The sequence below is a fragment of the Typopeltis vanoorti genome, chromosome 2 (genome assembly GCF_054136105.1).
Source record: "Typopeltis vanoorti isolate ZY-2024b chromosome 2, IOZ_Tvanoo_1.0, whole genome shotgun sequence".
In the NCBI taxonomy this organism is placed as follows: domain Eukaryota; kingdom Metazoa; phylum Arthropoda; class Arachnida; order Uropygi; family Thelyphonidae; genus Typopeltis; species Typopeltis vanoorti.
This window is the reverse complement of record NC_143550.1, coordinates 162,438,591-162,463,604: the sequence shown is the minus strand read 5'-3', so window position 1 is coordinate 162,463,604 and position 25,014 is coordinate 162,438,591.

The window sequence follows — 25,014 nt, the reverse complement described above, 5'->3', positions numbered from 1 at the left end:
GAGAGAGAGAGAGTGGTCTATTTTTCTGGAAGAAAATCCCAACGGTATCCTTGTCTCGCTTTCCATTGAAAATACCTTATATATTATAAGCTTCTCGCATCTTATCTCTACACCTGAAGCACATCCCCCCGTGACTACGCTATGAATAGGGGAAATGAGAAAGGTGAAACAGAAAATTCAGGTGTGAGCTGGTCCATATTGGACACATGCAAGACACTGGATATCTGAGGTGTAATGAAGTTGTGTCAAATGTTATACCCGTGACAGAATGTCTGATAAAAAAAAAAAGAAGAAAATTGTCCTCAGAAACCTGACGTTTGCAAGATTTAGTGTAGACATACAACATATGGAACAAGAAAGTGCAACATAAAAGAACAAACTAGGGCTTAGGCACACTGCGTCAGCCATTTGTGACATCATTATCAACTCAAAACACCTGCATCTTTAAGGTCTTAAAGTAGTTTTGATGGAATAGAGTCCCACAAATTTGATTCAATGGGAATCAAATTTACAAATAAGACTTCCATAAATAAAGATATTTCCCAAAAAACAGATGACATTAGAAACACTCAAACAAAACTCCCAAAACATTTGCATTGTACAACACGTTAAGCAGTAAAGTATAGAGCCAAAAGATTGAGTGGGCAGTTCAATCTCTACCGTAGCCAATCAGAGATAGCTGGCCCAAGACTATCACTAATTATAAGCGGCAATCGATGAAGAGACTAACAAACAAGTGCTGCCAATCTCTTCATCAGTACCTAACCCTAAACAGGATATGTTCTTGTCTAAAATGGTGTGGGTTCACTTCTATTTAATATATTGAAATGGAGAATATTATGAGTTCATCCATGTATTATAGTCAAATAAAAGGAAATACGGCTCCTGTACAGATTGAATGTATTTTAATATTTTAATCTTATTTTAATATTATAATCTTATTTGATTATCTTATTTTCATTGTTAAGTTTTACCAATTATCTTTTTATTGTGTTTATGTGAATAAGCACATAATAAATACAATAGGATTTAACAACGTAGAGTCACAAATTATACGCATTTCCTTCTTCCAGCTTATTAAAAGATTTCAGTGTGATAATCCTCTCCCTTCCCCAAAAGGGACAATTGCAATTTTTTTGCATTACCGAAGCAATCTTAGGAAAACTTTTGTAACGCTAGCTTAAAACAAGTGTAGCTGTCGCAATAATATATGTTATTGCACAATAAATAAGGGTTGAACTTATCATACAACCAGATTCTCATCACGCGTCAAGGTTAATACCGAATTTAAAACTAGCAAAAAGCGAAAGGCTGTTGCCAAGATTTCATTCCACAACATTGCCACCATTGCCTATTTCCTTCTTGACATGTTATTTAGTTGTGACCCGCTGAAACAACTAACAGAGTTAGTTATTAATTTTATTTTTATTATTTCTTAATGATTTATAGATGAAAATTAATTGGTTTATTGTTATTATTCTGCTGACTGCTTTCTCCAATTTCGGTTACTCTCATTTGACATTGAAATTTTGGAAACACTGTCATACACACGAGAGAGAAGTAACAATTCTGGTTTTTTTTTTTTTCAGTTAAGCCTATTTATAGGTTTAAGACATATTTATTATTATTATTACGGGCAGCTCCAAAGAGTCCTCAGACTCATCGAAGGAGGCTCAACATCATGTCAAGAACAACTTATTCAACATTCACACAGTATCTATCATACTTCATCTTCAGCTCATTTACAGTCATAGCATCCATAACAGACTCTGGCAGCTTATTCCACTCATTTACCACTCTCCAAGAAAAAATCTAGCTCTAACACCCTTGCTAACCACACTCTTACCAAGCCTCCATGGATGGCCCCTAGTCCTCCCACTACCAGTCCTATACTCAAAATTATCTTCTGAATTAATCTTATAGAAACCCTTCAGCAATTTGAATATATCAATCATATCACCCCTTTTCCGCTTATCAACCAATTTCTACAGCCCACAAATCTTCAACCTGTTCTCATAAGGTTCATTTCATAGTCCTGCTATTATCTTGGTCACTCGTCTCTGGATCCTCTCCACCTCCTCCCCATCGAGAAGAAACCCTGGCGCCCATATCTGGGCACAGTAGTACAGACAGGGTCTTATCTAGGCTCGATGCAGAGGAACAATAACTTGTTTGTCTCTGCTCGTTAACACGTTCATTGCCAAGCTGAAAATTGGAATTTCGTGTGGTGGCCAAATTTTTTTTTATTTTTTTATTTAGTTAACGACGTCCACGCGATAACGCGTGATCGGCCGAACGGTGAGAGCTCTCAACACGCGATATCGTGTGATTGGCAATGAACGTGTTGGAGGTTTTTCAACAACCAAGTGATTTGATGAGCTGATTTTGCCATTTTTGCGATGTGTCCCCTAAACTTCAACTCCCTATCCACCAACACTCTCAAATCCCTGGCCTCGTCAATCTCCTGGAGTACAGTTCCACCAATGTGATATACTAGTGCTAATTTTTCCACATTAAATTGACATCCATTCTCCTTAGCCCAGTCCTCCAAACTATCCAAATCATCCTGCAAAATTTTGACATCCTGAGCATTCACTGCTGCTCTACCCAACTTTGCATCATCCGCAAACAGATGTACAGTACCTCTCAGATCCTTTCCTATATCGTTAATGAACAGATTAAACAGCAGTGGTCCAAGAACAGAACCCTGAGGCACACCGCTAGTCACAGGCCGTCTTTTGGACTCTACTCCTGAGTAAACCACTCTCTGATATCTCTCCATCACCCACCCTCCTATCCATCTCTCCATCACCCACCCTCCTATCCATCTCACCAACCCTATATCCATTCTCATATGCTGCAGTTTACTGATTATAATTCCATGTGGTATCCAATCAAAGGCTTTAGCAAGGTCCAGTAGAATCACTGTAAACCCATTACCCTTATCCAGTTCAGCCGTCACTGTTTTATAGAACATGAGCAAGTTACTGAGGCATGATCTGCCCATCACAAAACCATGCTGTCCCCTATAGAGTATACCGTTTTCATCTATCTAATCTTGTATTTTCCTCTTGATTATTTTCTCCAAGACCTTGACAACGAATCTTGATATGCTGATCAGCCGTTAATTTTCAACAGTATTGGAACCTCCTTTATGCAGTGGAACTATTTTCTCCTCTTTCCACTCCCTTTTTTATTTATATTTATGAAAAAAATAATTCATGTATTTTTATTACCTAAAGTAATATTCAATTTAATTTTTCTAAAAATTATTCCCTTTTAATAATAATAAAATAAGGTCATCTAATGCGTACTCCAAAATCTCCAGATATCTTGAAGATATCCGCCTAACGAAATGCTTGTCACAAATAATTTACTCGTAAAACTGGTTGTAGATAAGTCTATAATTCAACGATATTAGATTTAACTATTCTTATTGTTGAATGATTTCATTTGTATCTCAATCGTTTTCCATTTTTCTGAATTCCCTAGTTTATTTCCCAATGTATTTTCGCCTTTTCACTTTTCTCTTCTACATCATTTCAAGTCCAAGGACACAACTTACAGAAATCTAAATCTTTCTATATTATCTTCCCTATTACAGAATTTGAACTGACGTTTTTAAACCACGGAATTGTAAAGTCATCTTATGTCAATATTGGGACACAATCTATTCAGTTAACCGGGTCAAATTTCAAGGTGGGCATGAATGCTTGTGAAGGGCTTCTGTTAATATATGATATTAATTCTCATGAGTGGTTACAGAAACTATAGCACATCGGTGTCATCTGTTTGGGAACAGTGGTTAAGAAAGAAAGAATCTACTGTATTAATATTATTTGTGAACATCTGTTGATTATTGAGCAAGGTGAATATTCACAAGGAAAGTTATTTTAAAGAGTTGAAGTAGATGGATCGACAGAGGAATGAGAGAAACAGATTTAGTGGGTTAGCAGTTGAACTGTAAATAGATATTGGGCTTGATCAGTTCTTTCTTTTGCTATTGTAGGATTAGCGAAAGCTGTGGGAATGATGGATGCTCAGTGCCTTTGAAAGTACGCGTAGAAAAAGAATAGTAGCTGGAGTGAGTTTTTGAGAGAAAGAGAGAGAGAGAAATCATCGATTAGCTGAATCGCTCTTTTATTGAGAGTTATTAGGGAGGTTTTGGAGCACCACGCAAATGTGGGAATAGTACTCTAAAGTTTAGCCGATTTGGGATTTGTACAACGACAGGTAAGAGCAATAGGTCGATAGCCTTATGCATACTTGTCACTCCCCTTTTTTTAGAATAAACTGAACTTAGGCTTTCTTACATGTTGTAGGATGGTATCAGCTGAGTATAATAAGAATGTAGAGATGATATACGACAGATGCTAGTTCTGGAGCATAATTTTTAATCGCAGTTGGAGAGGATACCCTCAGAGAATAGAAAAGTTAAATTTTTTTTATCTGCACGGTATTCTGAATGCTTCTGTCTATCTAGTGAAATCCACGTAAATATACAATACACTCTTTCAGATATAGATAGAGGTCGTTTATCTTGGTCATCTTGCAAGAGTTGGAGAAGAATGATATCGGAGATCAGTTTTGTATTTAAGTGCAGCGGCGCTACCTGGATGAGAAAGAGAGGCAGAAAAGGAAAGAATTTGCACCTAAATGACTTTTGTAAGGACCTATAAAAACAACTGTTATTTGATGAGGAGGAGAACTTTCTGCATCAGCTCTTTCGAAGGCAAATTTAAATTTTGTTGATTGATTTGTGGTGTTATGGGAGGCTAAGAATTAAGATATGACTTCTGTCTCAAGCCGATTGTGATATGCTATTTTCTGGAACACTTGGGAAGCCAAGTACTGATTCTGGTATAATAATAATTTATATTATTATTATATCAGTTCAAGTTTTTGGATCTGGAGGGTACAAACAGTAGTCTGATCGTGGAAAAGAGGAGTAAAAGTACTGGAGATAATCACATTTTGGGGGAAAGGGGAGGGGGTCGTACTAGAACACCAGGTTAAGAGTGGCTAAGAGAAGCACATTCTGTAAGAGATATTTGTATAATATTATGGTCTGAATTACCGAGAGAAGAGGTGACCTCTACAGTCCTTCGGAGAACTGGTTAAGAAATCATCGAGTGTTAGGTGAATGGAAATGGTTGTTTCTAATATTCTGATTGGTAGATTGACCATTTGTATTAGATCACTGTTTACAGCTAATACGTCAGGATCTTTTCCACAAAATCAGTTGGAAAAAAGAAGCATTTGGAGTTTTCGATATTTACATCACCAAAGAAGATTGCTTTATTTTTTGGATAGTTGGATCGAGGAAAAAGAGATCAATATTCGCATTATCTGATGTAGCATACTAGACTGTATAAATGCATAAGTACCATATATATAGTGGAAGATAAGGTGTATAACTTGGTTTTATAGCTGTTAATTGAGGTTCGGTAAAAAAAAAAAAAAAAAATGACTTGTTTGGATATCGGTAAATTGTGGTTCACAGGTGTTTGCTTATATTGCAAAAATGATGGTGTAGCGGATGTTTGTGTAATTTTTATTTATTTATTTTTGGTAGGATTTTTGAGTGAGATTTGCTTTTTAGAAACTACGACACTAATTATTTATCATACTCTTCGTGTTGGTTGCTGCTAGTTATATAAATAAGGAGTAGGGACACGCGGTTTCTTAGGCATAGCTTGTACAAAGAGCATTCTGTTTGTCATAACATACCCTCGCCGTTCATTCTTCCCCAAACTTTGCACATCATAAAGCAGCGCTAAACAATGCTACTCAGCACGATTTTGGCATTACCATCAGCTATAATGCCGACCTGCCGAACCGTTTTATTGCTGTAACCTTAAGAGAGGAGGTTTTGATGGATACTCAAACACGCTGTAGGCGTGTTTGGGCGTACTTATCCCTCACACTGCATGAAAAAAAAAAAAAAAAAAGATGCAAGGTAGAAATCGAAACACCTACATTTGGTTTCAGTTAGAATAAGCAAATGAGGCTATAAGGCCAGTTTCCACCGGAGCCAATGTTTTTGAGCTCAAATATACGTCAGTCAGTCAGTTCAAGCCTCCAATAAGCAAGGTGGTTCAGCAGGTGATGAAGGTCATTAAAGACATTGTTGTCGTCTCATCCATTTGTTAGAAACAAGCCATACCATGAAAAGGCGAAGGCTTTTCAGTCGTCTTACCCTATCACAAAAGATACGAGAAATTAACAAAAAAAAAAAAAAAAGAACCCGAAAAATAAAGTGTGCACAGGCAGTAGGTAGCCCTCACACGTCTCGACTTATTTTTTTTTAATCAGACTTTATATATGCGGATAATTTCCTCGATGATTATCTTCTTTTAATTCAGAATTCCACATTTACTTTCGTTTTTGCCATTTATTTTTCATTGTCTACTTTTCTTCATTCACTGTAAAACACATTCCAGTGAAGAAATCAGTACAACAGGTCAATGCCTTGACTTATTTATCGCCTTCGGAATTGAACTACTCTTGTGACGTCAATGCTCTTTTTTTTATTAGCTTCTAAAACTAGCAGCTGTCTGTGTTTGTTCGTTTTATTTCCCCAGAGGAGAAAAACATGAAAAATAACTCCAAGTACATCACGAAAATTACTGAGATGAATTTAAAGTGTGTGCGTGTGTGCCCTCGCTTGAATGCCAACTGGAAGTCTTATAGCTGAAAAACCCGAACATTTTCAAACTTATTGGTGAGGGGCACTTGGCGATTTTTAGGAGGATTTTCAATAATATTTACCTTTTCTTACTATACTATACTAAACAGGTGCATTTTTAATGTTATAAATTACTAATGACAGTATTCTAATACTAATGTTATAAAGTTCTTAAATATTTTCTGGGTGTGATTTGTTTCTAAAATTTACCACTCATTTGATATCGACAATACCCTTTAGTTAGAATGGCCGAGGCTCGAACCCGCCGCACTCTAGGATTGGAAGAACTTTTATAAAGATTCATTGAAGGAATTAGCCGATCTAATATAAGAAAACGTTAGCGTTTCAAGTTTTTCATCCAGCACAGACACCAGAAAAACAACCTATGCATGATTACAGTAGTCTTGATGCTTACCTCATAATTTCTAAACAATTCAACGTTGACCGATTTCATCTTCGAGTAAAAGTTGTTGGACAAAGACGTTGACTTTCGTCAATGTCTTTGTCCAACAGCTTCACCATGTATTCGATGATAATTTGCATACGTCTTCTCCTCTCCCAGGCCAGAGCGAGAGAGTGAAAAAAAAAAAAACAATGAGACTCACTGTGGCTATTTACTCTTGCACACAAGTGCATTCCCAAATAATCCTGGCTGATCTACCCATCCCATTTCTGGATTTATAATGATCTTGGAACATATTCAACATGTTGGCAAAATATTGGATCCTAGCAAATGGTAATATAGAGAATAGTGTAATACCGAATAATTCACCTTCTTACGTAATTCGAGTTTACCTAAAAGACAACAGCATAAGCTTTATGAATTAAAAAAAAATCCCTAAACTTATATGGAACACTCCTTTTAAATGCATTGGAGGCCATTTCAAAAATAATCTACATTTCTACTACTTCCTAGCTCATTTCTACATCACACCCGTTTTATACTAATGAGTAAGATGGAGAAATGATCTAGGGAAAAAAAAAAAAAAAAAGACACACACATGCGCAAAGAGCTCTATTACGGCAATTTCCGCCCCACCAAATAGATACGTCATATCAAAGCTAAGAATATTAACATTTAATAATGTCTTAGCACTTATTAAATCAAAGAGATAGCAAGTGCATTAAATTACATTTAGAGTTGTGGTTCTCATCAAGGGTGGCATTTGCTCCCCTGTAGAGAGGGGAAGGGAGGGAGGAAAGTATAGATTTCGATTGAGGAGCCCTACTGCCATCTAGTAAGTGAAATCTCCATTTCGTCAGTCCAAGTGTATTATTCTGCATCAATCAGTTGCATTCCATTTCTAAAATAAATAATTAGTCTACCGCCCATTTTATTCCCAAATGGGAATAAAAAATGCTTTAAGCCACACATCATCGAAGAAAAATTAATATAACCAGCTGTACAATAAGTTAGTATGATGGAATGAAACTCGAATGACATAATAAACTTGCAATGAAGGCCGTTTTCATTATAACTGAATGAAAGTGCTCAAAGAGATAATTAGATGCTTTAATGTTCCACATGTAGAATTTCTAACAAATAAAAATATAAAATAAATCCGCTAACGCCTTTTATTTTTCAAAGAGAGTAAGCTCTAACTTTTGAAGACCAGTGAGCGACTAACTTCCACCCTTAGCCAACCATACAATAGCTGTCCCAAAACTATTAGTGATTTTAAATAACACCAGAGAGTACGGAAGACAAATGCAGCCATCTGTTGGTTTCTAGTACTATATAGTATTGCCAAAAATAACAGATTTCTTAAATAATTAAAAAAAGTCGCAGAAAAATTATATTTTTAAAATTACTGGCAATGCATACAAAGCGTTTATCAATATTTGAAACGTCCGAAAACTTTTTATTTAATCACAGCAAATAAGATTCTCCTTTCCAGTGTCATCGTATTTAGAACATCAGCTATGGTTTAACGACAAAGTGGTTTTATAGCACACTTTTATAGCACTTCATTATGTTTATTTCTCAACAACATTTGGTCGCCAGCTATCTTATTGAAAGGGTCCAGAAATCATAGAATATTATTTTTAGCGCAAAATGAAGTTTCGTTCTTTGAATAATCAAATGTTTTGTAAACTATACTATAAAAGAAAGAAGAAGAAATCTAATGTCTTACCTTATATGCGGAATTAAAATAGCTCTCAAAAGGAAACAGTTTGAAAAGATTACTACTTGATTAGGAAGATTAAAAATGTTGGAGCAATTTCTTAGTTTGGGAGTCCTCAAATCTAGTTCACATTTAGTAAAGAATATATAGAAGATCATATCTTTAAAATTGGATTGAATGGTTCACCACTTTAGCAAGAAAGATCCACAGCAGATCTTGCTTGCATCACTCACCTTTGCCATGGAACGGTTTAGTGAAACCGAGAGATGTGCTCGATATTTCCAAGGCCTTTGAAAGAGTTTGGCATCGAGAGCTTCCCAGCAAATTGTTTATCTTAGGATCTGCCTTCCACTCTTTGTAATTCAACTGTTACTTTTCTCTCCGGCTGTTTAGTGAGTGTAAAGTAATGGGCGAAAGGTGTACCCTCTCTTCAGATTTTCCTATTAATGCTGGTGATTCTAAGGACTGTCATCTCATCCCCTCTTCTTCATCTACATAAGCGACCTTCTCTCTTTCCTTTTCTATCATCTATGTGGATAATGATGAGGCCAAATGAACTCTTTCCACTTCCGTCTGTCCCTGGAGAGTCCTAACATAGTTCTGTCTAGTTTGGTGTCGCTTGTTGTGATTCGGTTTTCAGGTCCTCTTTTATTTTGTCTATCCATCTAATTCTGGACAGCCCTTTGGATCTTTTACCTTCCATCGTTGTATTCAGGGCTTTAGATGGTAATCTTTCTGTACCCATTCTGGTCACATGGCCAAACCATCGCAGTCTTCTTTCTTGGATTTTGTCTGTTATTGTTATTTTTTGTTTTCGTCTTTTCCTTATGTCTTCATTTCTTAATCTATCCAGCAGAGATACTCCAAGTAATCTTCTTATCCTTCTCTCACTGACCTCAAATCCTATCCACAGTTTTGCTGATGATGACACTCCCCATTCCTCTCACTCATGATAAACCTTTCAGTATTTGAAGATCTTAAGTTTCTAGGAAGAACTAGAAACAAATTCCTAATTGTTACTTCTAAAACACAAAATTGTGTTTTAGAAGTAAGAACTAGGATTTTTTACTCGCAAAAGCAGATCGTAGTTCTTTTCCCCTTATCTTTAATAATGCTTCGCTGAACAGTCAAGACCAGCTATTTGTTGTTAGACTGACATTTACTCTCCCCCACCTCAGCCTTTCCTCGTAGAGTACAAAAAAAAAAAAAAATCCTCCTACACCTATAGCATCCTTGGCTTCCAAAACACTTGGCGTTTTTTTTCCCCCTTTTATCTCGAGACGTTACTTTTCATCTGTACAGAGTAATTGGACAAATCTCCAATCTTGGAATACTCTCTCATATTTAAGGATTTTGTACAGGGCCGGCCATCTCGGGGGCACAGTCGGTACATATTTGTAGAAACGTATTATATTTCGAATATGGTTTTTTTTTTTTTTTTTTTTTTTTTCCTGTGCCAATTTGCAGGTAAGAGGTTTTGCAATACGTTTATTTCGAATCCTTTAATTTTTACCTTTGAAAAATATTTTAGGGTCCCAAAAGGTTTCTTGCACCTGAGTCCCTTTATAGAGAAGACCGGCCCTAGTTTTGCATTCAAACATCTTCCTAAATATGCTTGATGCTGTTCAGAAGCAGACAGCTTTCTAATTGCTGACCTCTCTCACAAAATGTCTCCAGCTACTATCTCTAACAGACGAACAGTTTCTGCACTGCGTCTCTTCTACAGATATTTCAATGGACAATGCTCAGCCAGACTGACATCTATCATGTCCTCCCTTTATGTTAAACCTATAATAACACAAAAACAGCTGCCCAACATCCATCATTGCTGACATGTGTTCTTTTGGTAGGTTTGTCTGTTTTGAGAGATAAAAAAACTCGAGTTTCCAAGAGGAAAAATCTTACCGCTACAGTATGGGACCGGCTAACTCATCTCTATATGAAAAACGTTATAAAGATTCTTCGTGTCCCAGATTCAAACCCAGGTCTTTCCAATGTTGAGAAACTCACAATGGTGGCAGACAATGATACTCTGGGGGAACTAAACACCAAAATACCACACAAGGGTGATATGAAAATTATTTTATTATGTTCACATTACAAGGAAGTTATCAGTGTTCGCTTCTATTTCACTATGACATTTTGAAACAAATATTATATTTCCTTAATGCAATTACATATTTCATTTCGGTGTTTTATTTGTTATACGACAAGCATTTTAGCAAATATCTTGATAAAATGCTAAGATATTATGAATATTTCCTACTGCGCGGCTTCGAAATGACACCAATTCCATTCAGACCTGCTTAGCTGGTTTCCTCGCTACCTTGAAAAATTAGTCACAAGGCTATTCTTAAAGAAGAAACAGGTCCCCCCCCCCCATGTTGTTCGTTTATACATGAAGTGATTATTTCAAGAATACTCCGAACTTCCTTATTAACACGCTCCTTTATTTTGTGAATATACACAATACGAATAAACAGATAATAAACCTCTGACTTCCAAAACAACCCTGTCGTTCCAGGTCATGATAATAAAACAAGGATTCCTATTGTCTTTTGACTATTTTTATTATGAGCTGTGCTCAGGAAGTAATGTCCCTCCATTTTTATTAACTCGATGGACAAAATATTACAATTACATGTACAAATATTACAATTTTGTATTTTTAAAGAAAATGTCAATAAAAATACAAAATTGTAATATTTTGTGCATGCCCTCTCAAAAATGCATTGCATTTTTTATAATTATTTTCTGATTAATAATTTTCAAATTTAGTTTATTTTTAAAAAAAGTATTAATCGGAAAAAATAAACCAAATACAGAAATATTTTACGAGAACCATATAGTCATTTTGGGCTATTTTGCCTAATTTAGTTAAAGTGATTCACTTTTAACGAAAATTGAAATAGCTCGGCAAATACTAAGAGAAATCCAATTTATAAAATATTAATAAATAATTAATTGCTTTAAACATTTCTCTCAGTCTTATAAATCTTTTGCAGTGCTCAATTTTCACTGCACTAATCTTTCTTTACCTCTAAATAATTTTCATTAGTACTTTTATCTAAAAATAATCTCTCCATAAACTAAATAAATAAACACCGACCCCTCTCGGCAAATATTTCAACCATCCCATTGGTCAAAGCGATTACTATATTATTTTTTATTCAAAGATTAATCCCATATTTCGTCATTTACACGTATCTGTTTATGCGCGTGGACGTGATTTATTTCTTTTAGAATAAACTATGTAATCTTTCTTGAATGTACTTTATTAGATATTGCGTGATGACTTGCCGTTTATTTAATCACTTATGTCGAAAATAAGGCCGCGTTGTTGATCACAGAAAGTGATATCGTCATGTTATTGCGTATTTTATGATTACAGTACATAATTACGTACTGAACTATTAAAAATAGAGATTAGCGAGAGAAGTGAAGGGATGACAATCCCTATAATTAATATATTTTAGGACTAAGGTTTTAACGACTACTGGTGATAGCTGAAGAGCTGTGGCCAAAAAAAGTAGGATATCAAGAAGATAGACATGTGAATGGTAGTTCATTTGAAGCGATCTGGTGTAAGATAATGGCGGAACCAAATATACAGTTGGTTGCTATTATAGGCCAGGTGGCACAAGGGGTAATGTAGAAGACATGCATCAGCAAATTAACACAATGCGTGTACTGGTTGAGTAATTATTATGGGAATTTTAACTACGGTGATATCGACTGGAAACAGGAAAGATCAAGTGGCAAAAAGGAAACAGAATTCGTACACCTTCTAAGAGATGATTACTTGAAACAGCATATAACTGAAGGGACTCGTGCTGTGGGATCTGGTCAAAGGTTCAGAAGCCCTATGCATAAGTAAGGTGCCCGCGTTACCTCCGATTGATGACACTGATCAGCGGTATTGACTTGGGAGGTTGCAAAATTTGTGGATTTCTCGCTTAAGAAGGGGTATATATACGGGACCAGGTTAGGTAATTATGACAAGCTTTGGAGATAGCTTACAGCTGTCCCACGGCATGAAAAATTGCAGGGGAAAGATGTTAGTTAGCAGTGTATGGAATATTATTAGCGGTATCTGAGGAAAGCAATATTGGAATGTATTCCCATGGTCAGGAAGGTAGGCGTTAGATGGATGAGTAATAGTATTAGGCATGATCTGCAAAAAAAGAAAATGCTATGGAGAATTTACTAGGAGAAAGGCGATCAGCACACACACGAGTAGTACAAAGCTCAGAATAGAAAGTTTACCAACATAGTAAGGAAGGCTAAATCAGATTATGAGAAGACATTAGCCAAGCAGGTCAAAGAAGGAACTTCCAAAGAATTCTTCCCCAATGACTTGGGACGGATAACTTTAGTGGGCGGTGATGGTATCGAGGTGACTGAGTCAGATGTAATAATAGCAGAGTTACTTAGTGACCACTTGTGAAAAGTCTGTCACCTAGTGAGGATATTTCTGTGTGTTCTGTAGCAATAACTGATATGAGAATTGAAGTTAATGAATCAGAAGTGCTTAATATATTGCTCAATTTAAATGCAAACAGTAGTGTAGGTGTGAATGGGATATTAGCTTGGATATTACGTGAATGTGCAAAGGAATTGTCAATGCCTCTTACATAATTTTATTATTATAATTTTCTTATGCAATGTTTCTAATTTCGTTAGATGGCTGTATAATTAACATCTGCGTTTTGATGCTGTTCATTATAATTGAGTTTTGGTAGAAGTAAGTTGTGATTTCGTATTGGTCTTGTTGTGCTTTGGAAAGAGCAGTGTTGGTGTCTTTGTGGACTGCCAGTAGCGCAGTGTCGTCTGCAAATTGATATATTTGACTTCGTATGGCCAGGTTGTGTACGTCATTAATGTATATGTTGAACAAGGTAGGTGCTAATATGGCGTCTTGTAGGACTCCGTGTTTTATCTGTATACCCCGGTTGTAATATGTGCCTATTTTTGTAACTTGTTTTGAGAGAGAGTTCCTAAACCAGGTATGCAGTGTTCCTCTCATTCTGACTGAATATAGTTTGGTCAGCAGTATTGTCATGCTCAGGTGTATCAAAACCTTTCGTTAAGTCCATAAGTAAAATGACAGCGAACTTGTTTTTATCGAGAGCTGTGTTTGTGGCGTCTGCGATATCTTCTAATGAGGTGATGGCGCTTTTTGTTTTCTGGAAACTGTATTGGTTTTTTGGGAGATAATGTTTTGATTTTGTGAATAGTTCTGTAGCCTAGTGTTGTGTTATTTTTTCAAGAATTTTGGAGATGACTGGTAGGTTAGCTATTGGTCTGCAGTTCGGTGTATCATTTCTTTTTCCATGTTTTTAAATTGTCGTAATTATCGCAGTTTTAAATTGTTGCGGAATAATACCAGTGTCGAATATTATGTTCTTGAGTCTCAGAAGTATTGGATTTATTTGTTCAAAGTGTGTTGAAAGGTCTGTGAGTCTTTTGTCTATTCATGGAGTGGTCTTTGGTTTTAGCTGTAAGAGACTTCCTTCAGTTCTGTTTTGCTAATGGAAAATTAACTACATGGTTTGTTGTTAACTTGGTGTTAGTAATTTTTTTTTTTTTTTTGCGATCGTTGGTAGATTATCTTTTTTGAGTTGTCTGATGTTGTTTGTGAAGGAGTAGTTGAATAAGTCTGCTAGTTCCTCTTCATTCATATCCTGACCGAAACTTTTTGCGATAAAGTCTTGTGGGGAAGTTTTCTTTTTTCGAGTTAGTAATTCGTTAAGTGTAGCCAATGTTTGCTTCATATTTTCATTATATTCTGTAAATTTTTGAAAGTACAAGTGTTTTTTTGCCCTACGAATTTTCGTTGTTAGTTGATTTCTTCTGTTTTCATATAATGTTAACGTGTTCAGATGAGTGTTACTGGGTGAATTTTTTTTTTAGCCTTTTCATAGATTTTCTTTTACAGTAATACCACTTAGAATGTCGCCATTTATCCATGGCGTATTGTCTGTTTTTCGCATATTTCTGTAAACATTAGTTGGAAGTTCTCTTGTAAAGCTACAGGGTCGTTTACTTTGAGTAGGCAATTCCAGTCTGTATTTTTTACAAGGTTGTCAACAATGCTCTTTAATATGATCGAGTTTTGCAGTGTTGGGAGGAAGAGAAGGTGGCGTGATGAAACGAAACTGAAAGTAGTGATCGGCGAGTTTGGCGTCAATGCATCATTGGCGCGCCCAGGGAGGGGGGGCCAAGCCCCCCCCCCAAAAAAAAAAAAGAAAAAGGGGAAAAAACACTAGAAAAATTTCCAAAAATATTTTCCTAATTAAAATTATTATTTTTTTTTTATAATAAATAAAAAATAATAATAATGACTCCTTATAGGTGTCATGTAATAATAATAATAATAATAATAATAAATAGATGGATTGTGAATATTGGAACTGTGATTATCAGATGTCAGTAATCAGCACTGAATTAGTATTTATTCACAATTATAACTAATGCAGTCGGTGAGGAAATGAGAAAGACACGTTTTCTATTTCTATGCTACTTATGAATTAGCGATCACATAAGGTGGGAATACCCTATAGCACTCGGGAATCTTGGCCGCTGTGAATGCAAAGCGAATGAAGTAGTGCTCGGGCGCTACTTCGTTTGCCCGAACCGGGCCAGAGGAGATCATGGGTACCATGTATTGGCGATCAGTGCAGATGCGCAGTCATAACTCGTATGCAATGCGTAGTGTGTATTCTTAAATCGTCTACTCAACTCGTCCACCCCCCCCCAGATTAAATCTTGAGTGCTCGGCCCCCTCCAAGATTAAATTCTGAGTGCGCCACTGCATGCATGATTGTGTTAGCGAAGTGTTGAGTATTTCTTCTCTTGTTGGGGAGTTTACGGTAGGGTTTCTGTTGTACTGACTTAGTATATTCAAGGCATGTGTTAGTGGTTGAAGAAGCATGACCAAGAGTATTTATTATTTATGTTAATGAATCCTATTAGAATGAGCCGATGTGTGCGGGGTTCAATGCCGCTTAGCCATGCTTCTAATTCGTGCAGAAAGCTCAGTGGATTGTTATTTGGGAGCCTGTATATTATGTTTGTCGTTATTTGTGATTTCCACAATTAGTGTTTCTGATGTTCGAAACGAGTTCGTTTTCTGGTCACACTGTATTTTTCTTTGATAAATATCATGATTCGGCATCCTCTTTTTGTTTGGTTTACATGAGTTGTAGAACTGGTAGTTATTAATGTTGTATTCGTAAGTTTCTGTGTCATTTATTGCAACTTTAGTCAAGGTGTAGTTGAGCAGTGTTATCTGCTCAACTGTTAACGTTAACCTAGTCGTTCGAGTGACCAGGATATTCGCTCGTCGACTAATAGGCTATGGTATGGATGTTTGCGAATGTCTTTCGGTATGATATAAATAATGTCACCCGTTTGTGGGACAATTGCCCATTATTGGAGAGACCATACCGACCTCCAATTATTGGAGGTCGGAATGGTCTCGAAAAAAAAAAAGTTCTGTGTTTGGTCTTTAGCATAGTTTTAGTATTATTTAAGAAAAAAAATCTAGAAGTAAAAAATAGAAAATAACCTTATTTCATCCACCGTAATAACTGATGTATTTAGGTTTACTTCTCGTGGGCTGGAGCCCCATAAAAAAAAATAATAAATAAAAAGCTCAAATCACTTCAATCCCATAATCTGCGGCATACTACGATACAATATACATAACGTTTATCGTCTTTCTAAGATTTATTTATGAATATTATTTAAATTAAACAGATATTTACAGTGAAATTTCATTTTGAGGGAGAAATAATAGCGAGGATTATACAAATAAAAATATACAAATGGGAACTTGAAACCTTTATTTAGAACTCATAATTTAGGAATTAAGTGGCATAAAATAATCAGTTGTAAACTGAGGTGATCATTCGTTCCCAATTTTCGGGGTCAGTCGTCACCAACAACATTCATCTCCCAGCCTATTTTTCCCTGAAGTTTTAATTCATTTCGCTTTAGGAATCGTATTCGCCATTAGGAGCTATTATAACATTTAAAACAAAAAAAAAACATTTAAAATAAAAAAAAAGGGAAGCAAACTGAGGGATTAAGTAAGAGAGAGATGGCGAGTTGTAATAGAGTAGTGTGCCCTCCCATGATGAGTCCTTAGACTCCTTTATAGGTGTCATGTAATAATAATAAATAGACGAATTGTGAATATTGGAACTGTCATTATCAGATGTCAGTAATCAGCACTGAATTAGTATTTATTCACAATTGTAACTAATGCAGTCAGTGAGGAAATGAGAAAGACCCGTGGATGCAATTTCCCTTTAATTAACAGAAAACAGAAGTTGCAAAAGGAGAGTGTAAAGCTAGCTTATATATAAATGCATCTGAAAATGCACAAAGTTTCAGCGTAGTCCTCTCATTTTGCTTTTTAAATGCTTAATAAAACAATCCACTCAGTTTTTTTTTGACTTCGGCAAGTTAATTTTCTTTTCTTTTTTTTTTTTTATGGTAAACTGAGTAATTCAATGATTTCTCTGGTTCTGAGTTTACTTTCATTTTTTTTTTCTCTTAATTCAAACTATTCGAGATTTCTTTTTGTAAATCTAGAAGAGTCTGAACCCTTCGGACTATAAAAAGCTGATGACATTGCAATCGGAAAAGCCATACTTATTTATCCATACCACAAATTATTAAACTTTTTTTTTTTATCAGCGACTTCTTGTGTCCGCAGCCTTTTTTTTTTTTTTTTTTTTCATAAGAAAATTATTAGCGACCTCTGGCAATACTGGTTAAGTTAGGGTTTTTTATACTCTAGTGTCATGTAATCATGACGTTTGTTTCCGCAATAAACTAAGCAAATATAAAATGAAAGGTTATAGTGTATAATATTTTTTTAATAGCTCTATAATAAATATTTAATTTGCTCAATGTTTGCTGAACCCCTCAGAATATTTTTCGCGATCTACGGAAGCAGTCGCAATTCATAGTTCAAGAACTGCTAATCTACACAGTATTTTACCTCCGGAGTTTTTCTGACATGCTTTATTATTCTTACACTGCAAACCCTCATTGCATTTTTGATTTTTCGTCGTAAATAATCCTTAGCTACATGGATTTCTTTTCTTAAATATATTTTTTTATTTCTTTATAAATTTCATGCATTACAAAACTACTAAAGAAATTAAATGAAAGCTCATAAGCGAAATTTAGAGAAATGAGATTAGCAGACAATAATTATTTTATTTTATTTTATTTTTTAAAGTAAATTTAAATTTTATTTTTAAAACTAATGAACGACTGTAGCGCCACAAATAACTGAATTTTAATATTTCAAAATTTCAAAAGTAGTCGGCAGGGGGAAGTGGAAAGCTGATTTATGAAATAACATATTCAGTAGATTTATGCCCTTTTTTAAAATAGATATAATGAAAAGTATTATTTTTTGTTTATAATAATTAAATTTTGGAGACGATATTCATTAGGTTTTCATGAAATTTAAAATCCGAAATCAAATCTAGTCGTTAGAATTTAAATCCTGTAATTAAAGCAGTCTCAACATATGATACAACACATTTCACTAAGTGCAAAACATCTCTGAAGTTTTATCTTTAATCTTTTTTTTTCTTTTTTTAGATAGCTTCCGTAAAATATGACGTCACTTTTGCTGTAATTGCGTCAATACAAGAAAAAGCAAGCTGCGTGGATTCTGATTTGAACTGTAGATAACCATGTCTGGAATTTCTTTTTATTAGTTATGAAGGACATTGTATTTTAAATGAAGGTTATCGATAATATTACAAACCTGAAGGGGGGTGAGTTGCGCTTTAGGGAAAGGCCGCTCAAACTACGATGTGTGTGTTTATGTGTAGTATACAATCAAGGCTTGATTTAAGTTTACGGTACGCTTTTTTTCTCTCGTTGATACATATAATAATTATATGTTATTTAGAGATAATATTTAGTAAATGCAATATTTTAGCATTTATTGTATATTTCTAATAATTTACAGTTGTCATATTAAACATTTTTAAACTGTACACTGTTTATAACTCAGATCACTGGCGCCTTCATAATTTAGTATTGTCCGACCACAGATCCAAGACCCTAGTCTGGAAACTTGCCAAGAATAGTCAATTCATGTTGAAGGGGAAAATGAAATAAGTTGATGCACTAATTGGTCACCAACACGCAAAATCACGTGCTTTATACGTAAAATTTTCCAACTGTATAGAAGCAAAATAGTTACCACTTTAAAAACTACAATGTTCATAAAAGAAAAGTTAATTTTCCGACATGTAATAATAAACAACTAATCCCACAAGATGGATTGATTACCGTATTATCGGAATGGATTATCCTTCTTCTGACATGTGCAGAAGTGCCGAAGGGTCTCGTATCTGTGGGCGTATAGTAGTTACCTATGATCAGTGGCGCACCCAGAAGGGGGGGGAAGGGGTCCGGGCACCCCCAAAGAAAAGGAAAAAACACTAGAAAAATTTCCAAAAATCTTTTCCTAATTAAACTTCATTTTTTTTTTTTATTTATGTTGTGTGCTATTTATGAATTAGCGATCACTGCAGATGCTCAGTTATAGGTCGTGTATGCGATGTTTAGTGTGTATTCGCAAAACGTCTACTCAACTCGCCCCCCCCCCCCCCCAAAGGTTAAATCCTGAGCGCTCGACCCCCTCCAAGATTAAATCCTGAGTGCGCCACTGCCTATGATAAAATGCTTGGAGTCAGTAAAGTTGGAGTTGATAAAATACTAACTGAGCGCGTACGAGCGATTAGTGTGAATTCATATAGAAGGCTGTATATCCATTTCTCGCAAAGTGGTCTACTAATAAATAAAAATTTCTGAAAGTAACGGTATTTATTTTTATTTCACTACTCAAAAGACATGGTGCCAGTGGATCTTTTGTTTATGAGAGACATTGCTTACAAGAGAACCAGAGCTACTGCCCTATCAGGCCATGTCTTGTTTTCAATAAACACGAACAACGAAAGCCGCCAACATGAAGTAAATTGGACAACAACTTCAAACCTACACCTTTGCCATGATGAGGTAGAACGCCGCATTGTCGAGTCAAAAGAAATCACCTTGGATTCTCTTCATATGAACAATAATCTCAGCTATAATTTGCTTGGCTCTTTCAGCTCTACTATCAGATAGAGATCTCGTAGTTCCACACACGCACAAGTGTACAACAATAGAACTTTAACACGGACTATAGCTCAAGTTCATAATAACTGTAATTCACAGTCGAATATTATAGCTTTATAATTGTATATCTTTAGAGTGTCTCGATGTTTTCAGTGTCTTTTAATAACTTTCTATGTTCTTAACGCCTGATGAAGTCAATCCCGACGAAACATGTTGCGTTTCAAATAAATCTCAATTTATTATAATTTTCGCATTTTTAGTCAGTTTATATAAAAATGAAAAACTAAATAGTATATAAATACAGGAGCACGGAGGAGAATGAATACAAACGAAATATTTACACACCATGCTACAATAATTAATTGATTTTGCAGATAATGCAAGGTTTCTAGAGGATGAGGATATCTTCTCTATACGAATATATTCACTAAGTCGGTGTCTTGTCTATGGGAATGTAGGATATGAAGAGAGTTTGAAGGAATGCAGTTTACTGGGTCATGTGAATAGGAAAAGAAGAGGAATATGATTGAGACTTACCAGTTGGTAAGAGTGTATTACCAGATCAATATGGAGGAGGTTTTTCATAGCTTAGAGGGAGATAAGGGAAGAACAAGAAGCCATCCCAGGAAGCTGTATAAGAGGGTGTGAGCAATGGCGTGTGGAGCAGGTTCTTATCGTAGAGGGTGGTTAGTGAGTGGAGTGCATTGCCAGAGAATGTGGCGAGTGAGGCGGCAGTAAATCGGTTTAGGACGAAGTTTGATTATCTTTTTTGTGTGACAGTGTAGACCTCCACACACGAGTCTTTTGACTCCTTAGAAGTCTGATGTTAATAATAATGATAAACACTGTATGGCTATTCTTCATGATTTTTCGCTAGATAATACCAATAATAAAGTAATTAATATTATTTATAGAAACCGCCTGTGTAGCTCAGTGGAAGTGGCGCTTGCGTCCTCTGCGCTTGGCTGCTTGAAGTTAGACCTACGTTCTAGTCTAGTCGCTGACTGGAGGAACTTTTTCTAAGCCTATCTTCGACCGGATCCCGAGTTAGTCGATCTCTGGCATGGGCAAGCGGGTTTTTCCTCCCGGAAACTCAAGAAAATCGACCGTAGAACCCACAGTATTTCAGACAGTGACATCTCTTGTTAGGGTTAGGTACCAAGAGATGGCAGCACTTGTTTGCCAGCCTCTTCATCGGTGGCTGCTATAATTAGTGATAGACATGGGCCAGCTATCTCTGATTGGCTACCGGTGGAGATTGAACTGCCCACTCAGTCTCCAAAAGCTAGATAGGGTATAAAGGCCTCGCCAACTCCCTATTAGGGAATAAAAAGGCGTTAGTTGATTTTTTTATTTATTTTTGATTATTTATAGATGCCGTTCGCAAAAAATTTTAAGCCAAAATGACATTTTGTCAGAAAACTCTTGAAGAACAAAAACAGTCATTGCTCGGATACGAATTCCTTCAAATTCTAATAGAAGGAATTCTGATTAGAATTAGAACTCTTTATTCTCATCGTGTGTAGTTTACTACCGACAACTTGCAGATGCATCTGCCGGTCGTTACGGCCCCGTCACTTTGGGCACCTCGCAGTTTCTTATATAAAATCTCCATATTAATGCATTATTATTATTAATTTGAATTGAAAATTATATTAACCCTGCGGAAGTCGCGCTCGAAAAAATTGCAACGTAGGTCGCGTGTATCTGAGAGATACATTCACTACTATTATGTACTAAAATGCAATAAAACTTAGAAGAAACAAAAACACTGCAAATATAATACATGATGGTTTATTTATTTTCGGTTACAATCTAGAAATTATTCAACAAAGACAAATCGGCCCTACAGAACACACGCAATTTACAGACAAAAAAATACTATCTGTGGTGGGCAGTAGATGGTGCTGAAGTTGATGATTGGTAGTAGAGGTTTGGTGTGTGGTGAGGACAGAGAGTTGTACAATAGGTGTCTCCGCGATGAGTCTTCGGACTCCTTGGAGGTGTCACGAATAATAATAATAATAAAGAAAAAAAAACTAAACTAATACTATACTGACATTGGAGTTCGCGGTATCTCTCAGATACAATTTGCTATCAAATATCACTTTCCGACTCGAGTAACATTCGCTTAATCTCTTCAACACCTGATGGATTATCCAATCGATATATTTTTTCAGTCATTTTCGACGGTAACTAAAAATAACAACAACTAAATCAATACCATACTGATTTACGGAGTAAATCTCAGATCAATTTACTATCAAATATCACCCACCTTTACATAACACGTGTTAACCAAAACTGACTGCATAAACAGTGAGAATATCACTCGTAATATATGAATACTCAGCTGCTCATGACCTCCAAACTATACACTGGATATGTGTAAGAATATTTATATAAGCAATTTGCAGAAAACAATAACAATGAGAAAGAGTCGTCAGATCAGCTGCGACCTCTTCAGGGTTAAAAGCAAATCCACGGTGTATCCAAATGTTTCATAAAAAACGCTTTCTCCTCCATATGAGCCTGACTAATTCACCTTCAGTTGAAAAGACCTCATAAAGGTTCTTCGCGTCTTTCCAGTCAAAGGGCATTATCAACTGACCTATTGAGATTCTTCTATCATGCAATAATATGCAAATTGTAATCAAATGAAATAATTGATATAATTCATGCACATAGTATGGTAGTTTCCCCTTATGTATGTGCAGTGTGAAACACTGCACTTGCATACGGTAAACTGTATTTAAGGTGCATGGGTATTCCTTAGTGAACCAGTTACCATTTCACCAAGCAATATTTTGATTTGACAAGCAATGAACATAACATTTTAGAATACTGACTTTAATTGTACTCATGATTTTTCCACCAATATTCAGAAAAAGAAAATTAAGTAACGTAACGTATGTATAAATAATATATTTTAAGTTGATTACAACTGGGAGTTATTTTAAAAGTTCTTCACACCACGTATATGTGTCCAGTGGAGTGATGTAATATGGTCTACCTTTATGCCATGTAAGTCCGACTCTGAGTGTGCAACGTGTGCTCACTTGCTGTGTTTGGAATAAGACTTCAAAATGGAGGAAGAAGCTGATTAATAATAATTAATTATATTAATAATAATTAATAAGACTTCAAAATGGGGGAAGAAGATGATTAATTAGGTGTGACTGTACATGATAATGCGAGTTTACCTGATGCCTGATCATATAGAAAAGTATCAATGGCAAGTGCCACATTCTATCCACTTTCCTGTGACGAAAGAATCATTCTGTGGAAACACTTTACCACTATCAAAAAAAAAAACAAAAAAAAAACAGCCAAACGTCGTATAGCAGTGATAAGGTGCAATGCAGATTTATTTATTTATTTTTTTTTTATTACGTGAACACATTTTAACATAGTGTTGTTGTTATATTATTTGCAAAGAATATTCTTTCGATAAGAAATATGTACAAGCATGTTATTAAGCAAAGACAGATAATAAGGGTTACATTTCTTAACACTTTGTTTGGTTCTAAAGAGCTACTAAAATAGTACTCTACAGTAGTAGTAGTACCTACTTTATAAGATGCCCACTGAATACCATTGTTGTTTGTTTGGATGTACCTGTATTTCAGGTACAATGACCTCAATATCATACCTTCTTAATTGCCTTATAAACCATGCGATGCTCAAGTGTACATAATCTGAAACTGGGCGTGATTTACAGAGACTGATAACCTAATAAAGTCACGTGGTACCTAATAAAATAGCCGGTCAGCAGTATCGTATACTGTGGTTGGAAAAGCGAAGCATTCTATTGTAGCAAACTAATATCGCTGGATAACTTTACTACCATCCATACCTCTTCGTAAGAATGAAAACATGTAAGGAAGGACATCGACTTAGAAAAGTCGCACTTCCCCTTTATCAATTCTTGATTAGCTTAAATTCGCGTGATTCGAAGAGAATTTTAATAAACAAGAATATTAAAATAGGTGTTAGAGTTGGAATAGTTAAAACAATTTGGAGTATTGCAAATTATGGAAGTGAGAGTCATGGAACTCACTTCATATGCCATATCTCTCAGAAAGAGAGATATGGAAAGAATTAATGCATTGGAAATGTGGTGTTATAGAAAGATGGAAAAGATTAACCATACAGAGAGAATATTAAATCAAGAAGTTTTAAGAAGAGTTGGGATGGAAAGAACACTGCTCAAGAATATTATGCAAAGAATGACCAGATTTGCAGAACATCTTCTGAGAGGTTCTTGGACACTTGACAAGAACTACATTACAAGGGAAAGTTGAGGGGAAGAGAAGACGTGGAAGACCAACTAGAGAGTGGTTCAATGACATCGTGGAATGGACTGGTTTAAGAATGACGGAGGCGACAGACCGAGAAAAATGGAGTAGAGCTGCTCATCTGCTGCAACCCTCTTGCTAGAGGATGCTACCGGACGACAACGATTCGCTTAATGTAATATGTAGGGGGGGGGGGAATAAGTTACATGAGAGAATGCTTTAGTGATATGCTTGTAGACTATTTATTGTCGCAACATCACATAATGATAAGATACCTCCTGGCATTAGACGATCAAGACAAGTTCCGCTTTACTAAGAACAGCTCATTGCATTCTCTGATCTTTTGCAGGAAAGACATCGGAAGAATCTTAATATCTTCGATAACAAAACATTTTCTTGTCCAGATAATACCTATTCCCTCATCTTTACTCAAATTTGGGTTTCAGAATCAACATCTTCCTTATATCATCTGTACAACGTATCTACAGCATGGAAGCAAGCCTGTGTACAACCCATCTCAATCAAAAAAAAGCTAGATAAAATTAGGCCACTAGCTGTTCCACAGCAATTCTCATGGTCAACTGAAAACAATAACAATGAGAATGAGTCATCAACAGCTGTCTTCTTTCCCACCTTAAGCCTTTCAATTAATTAGTAATCACTAATACGAATTATTCCACAGCAGATCTAATCAACCTTACCCACTGTTGTACATAAGCCATAGAAAGATTTTGAGAAAATCGTT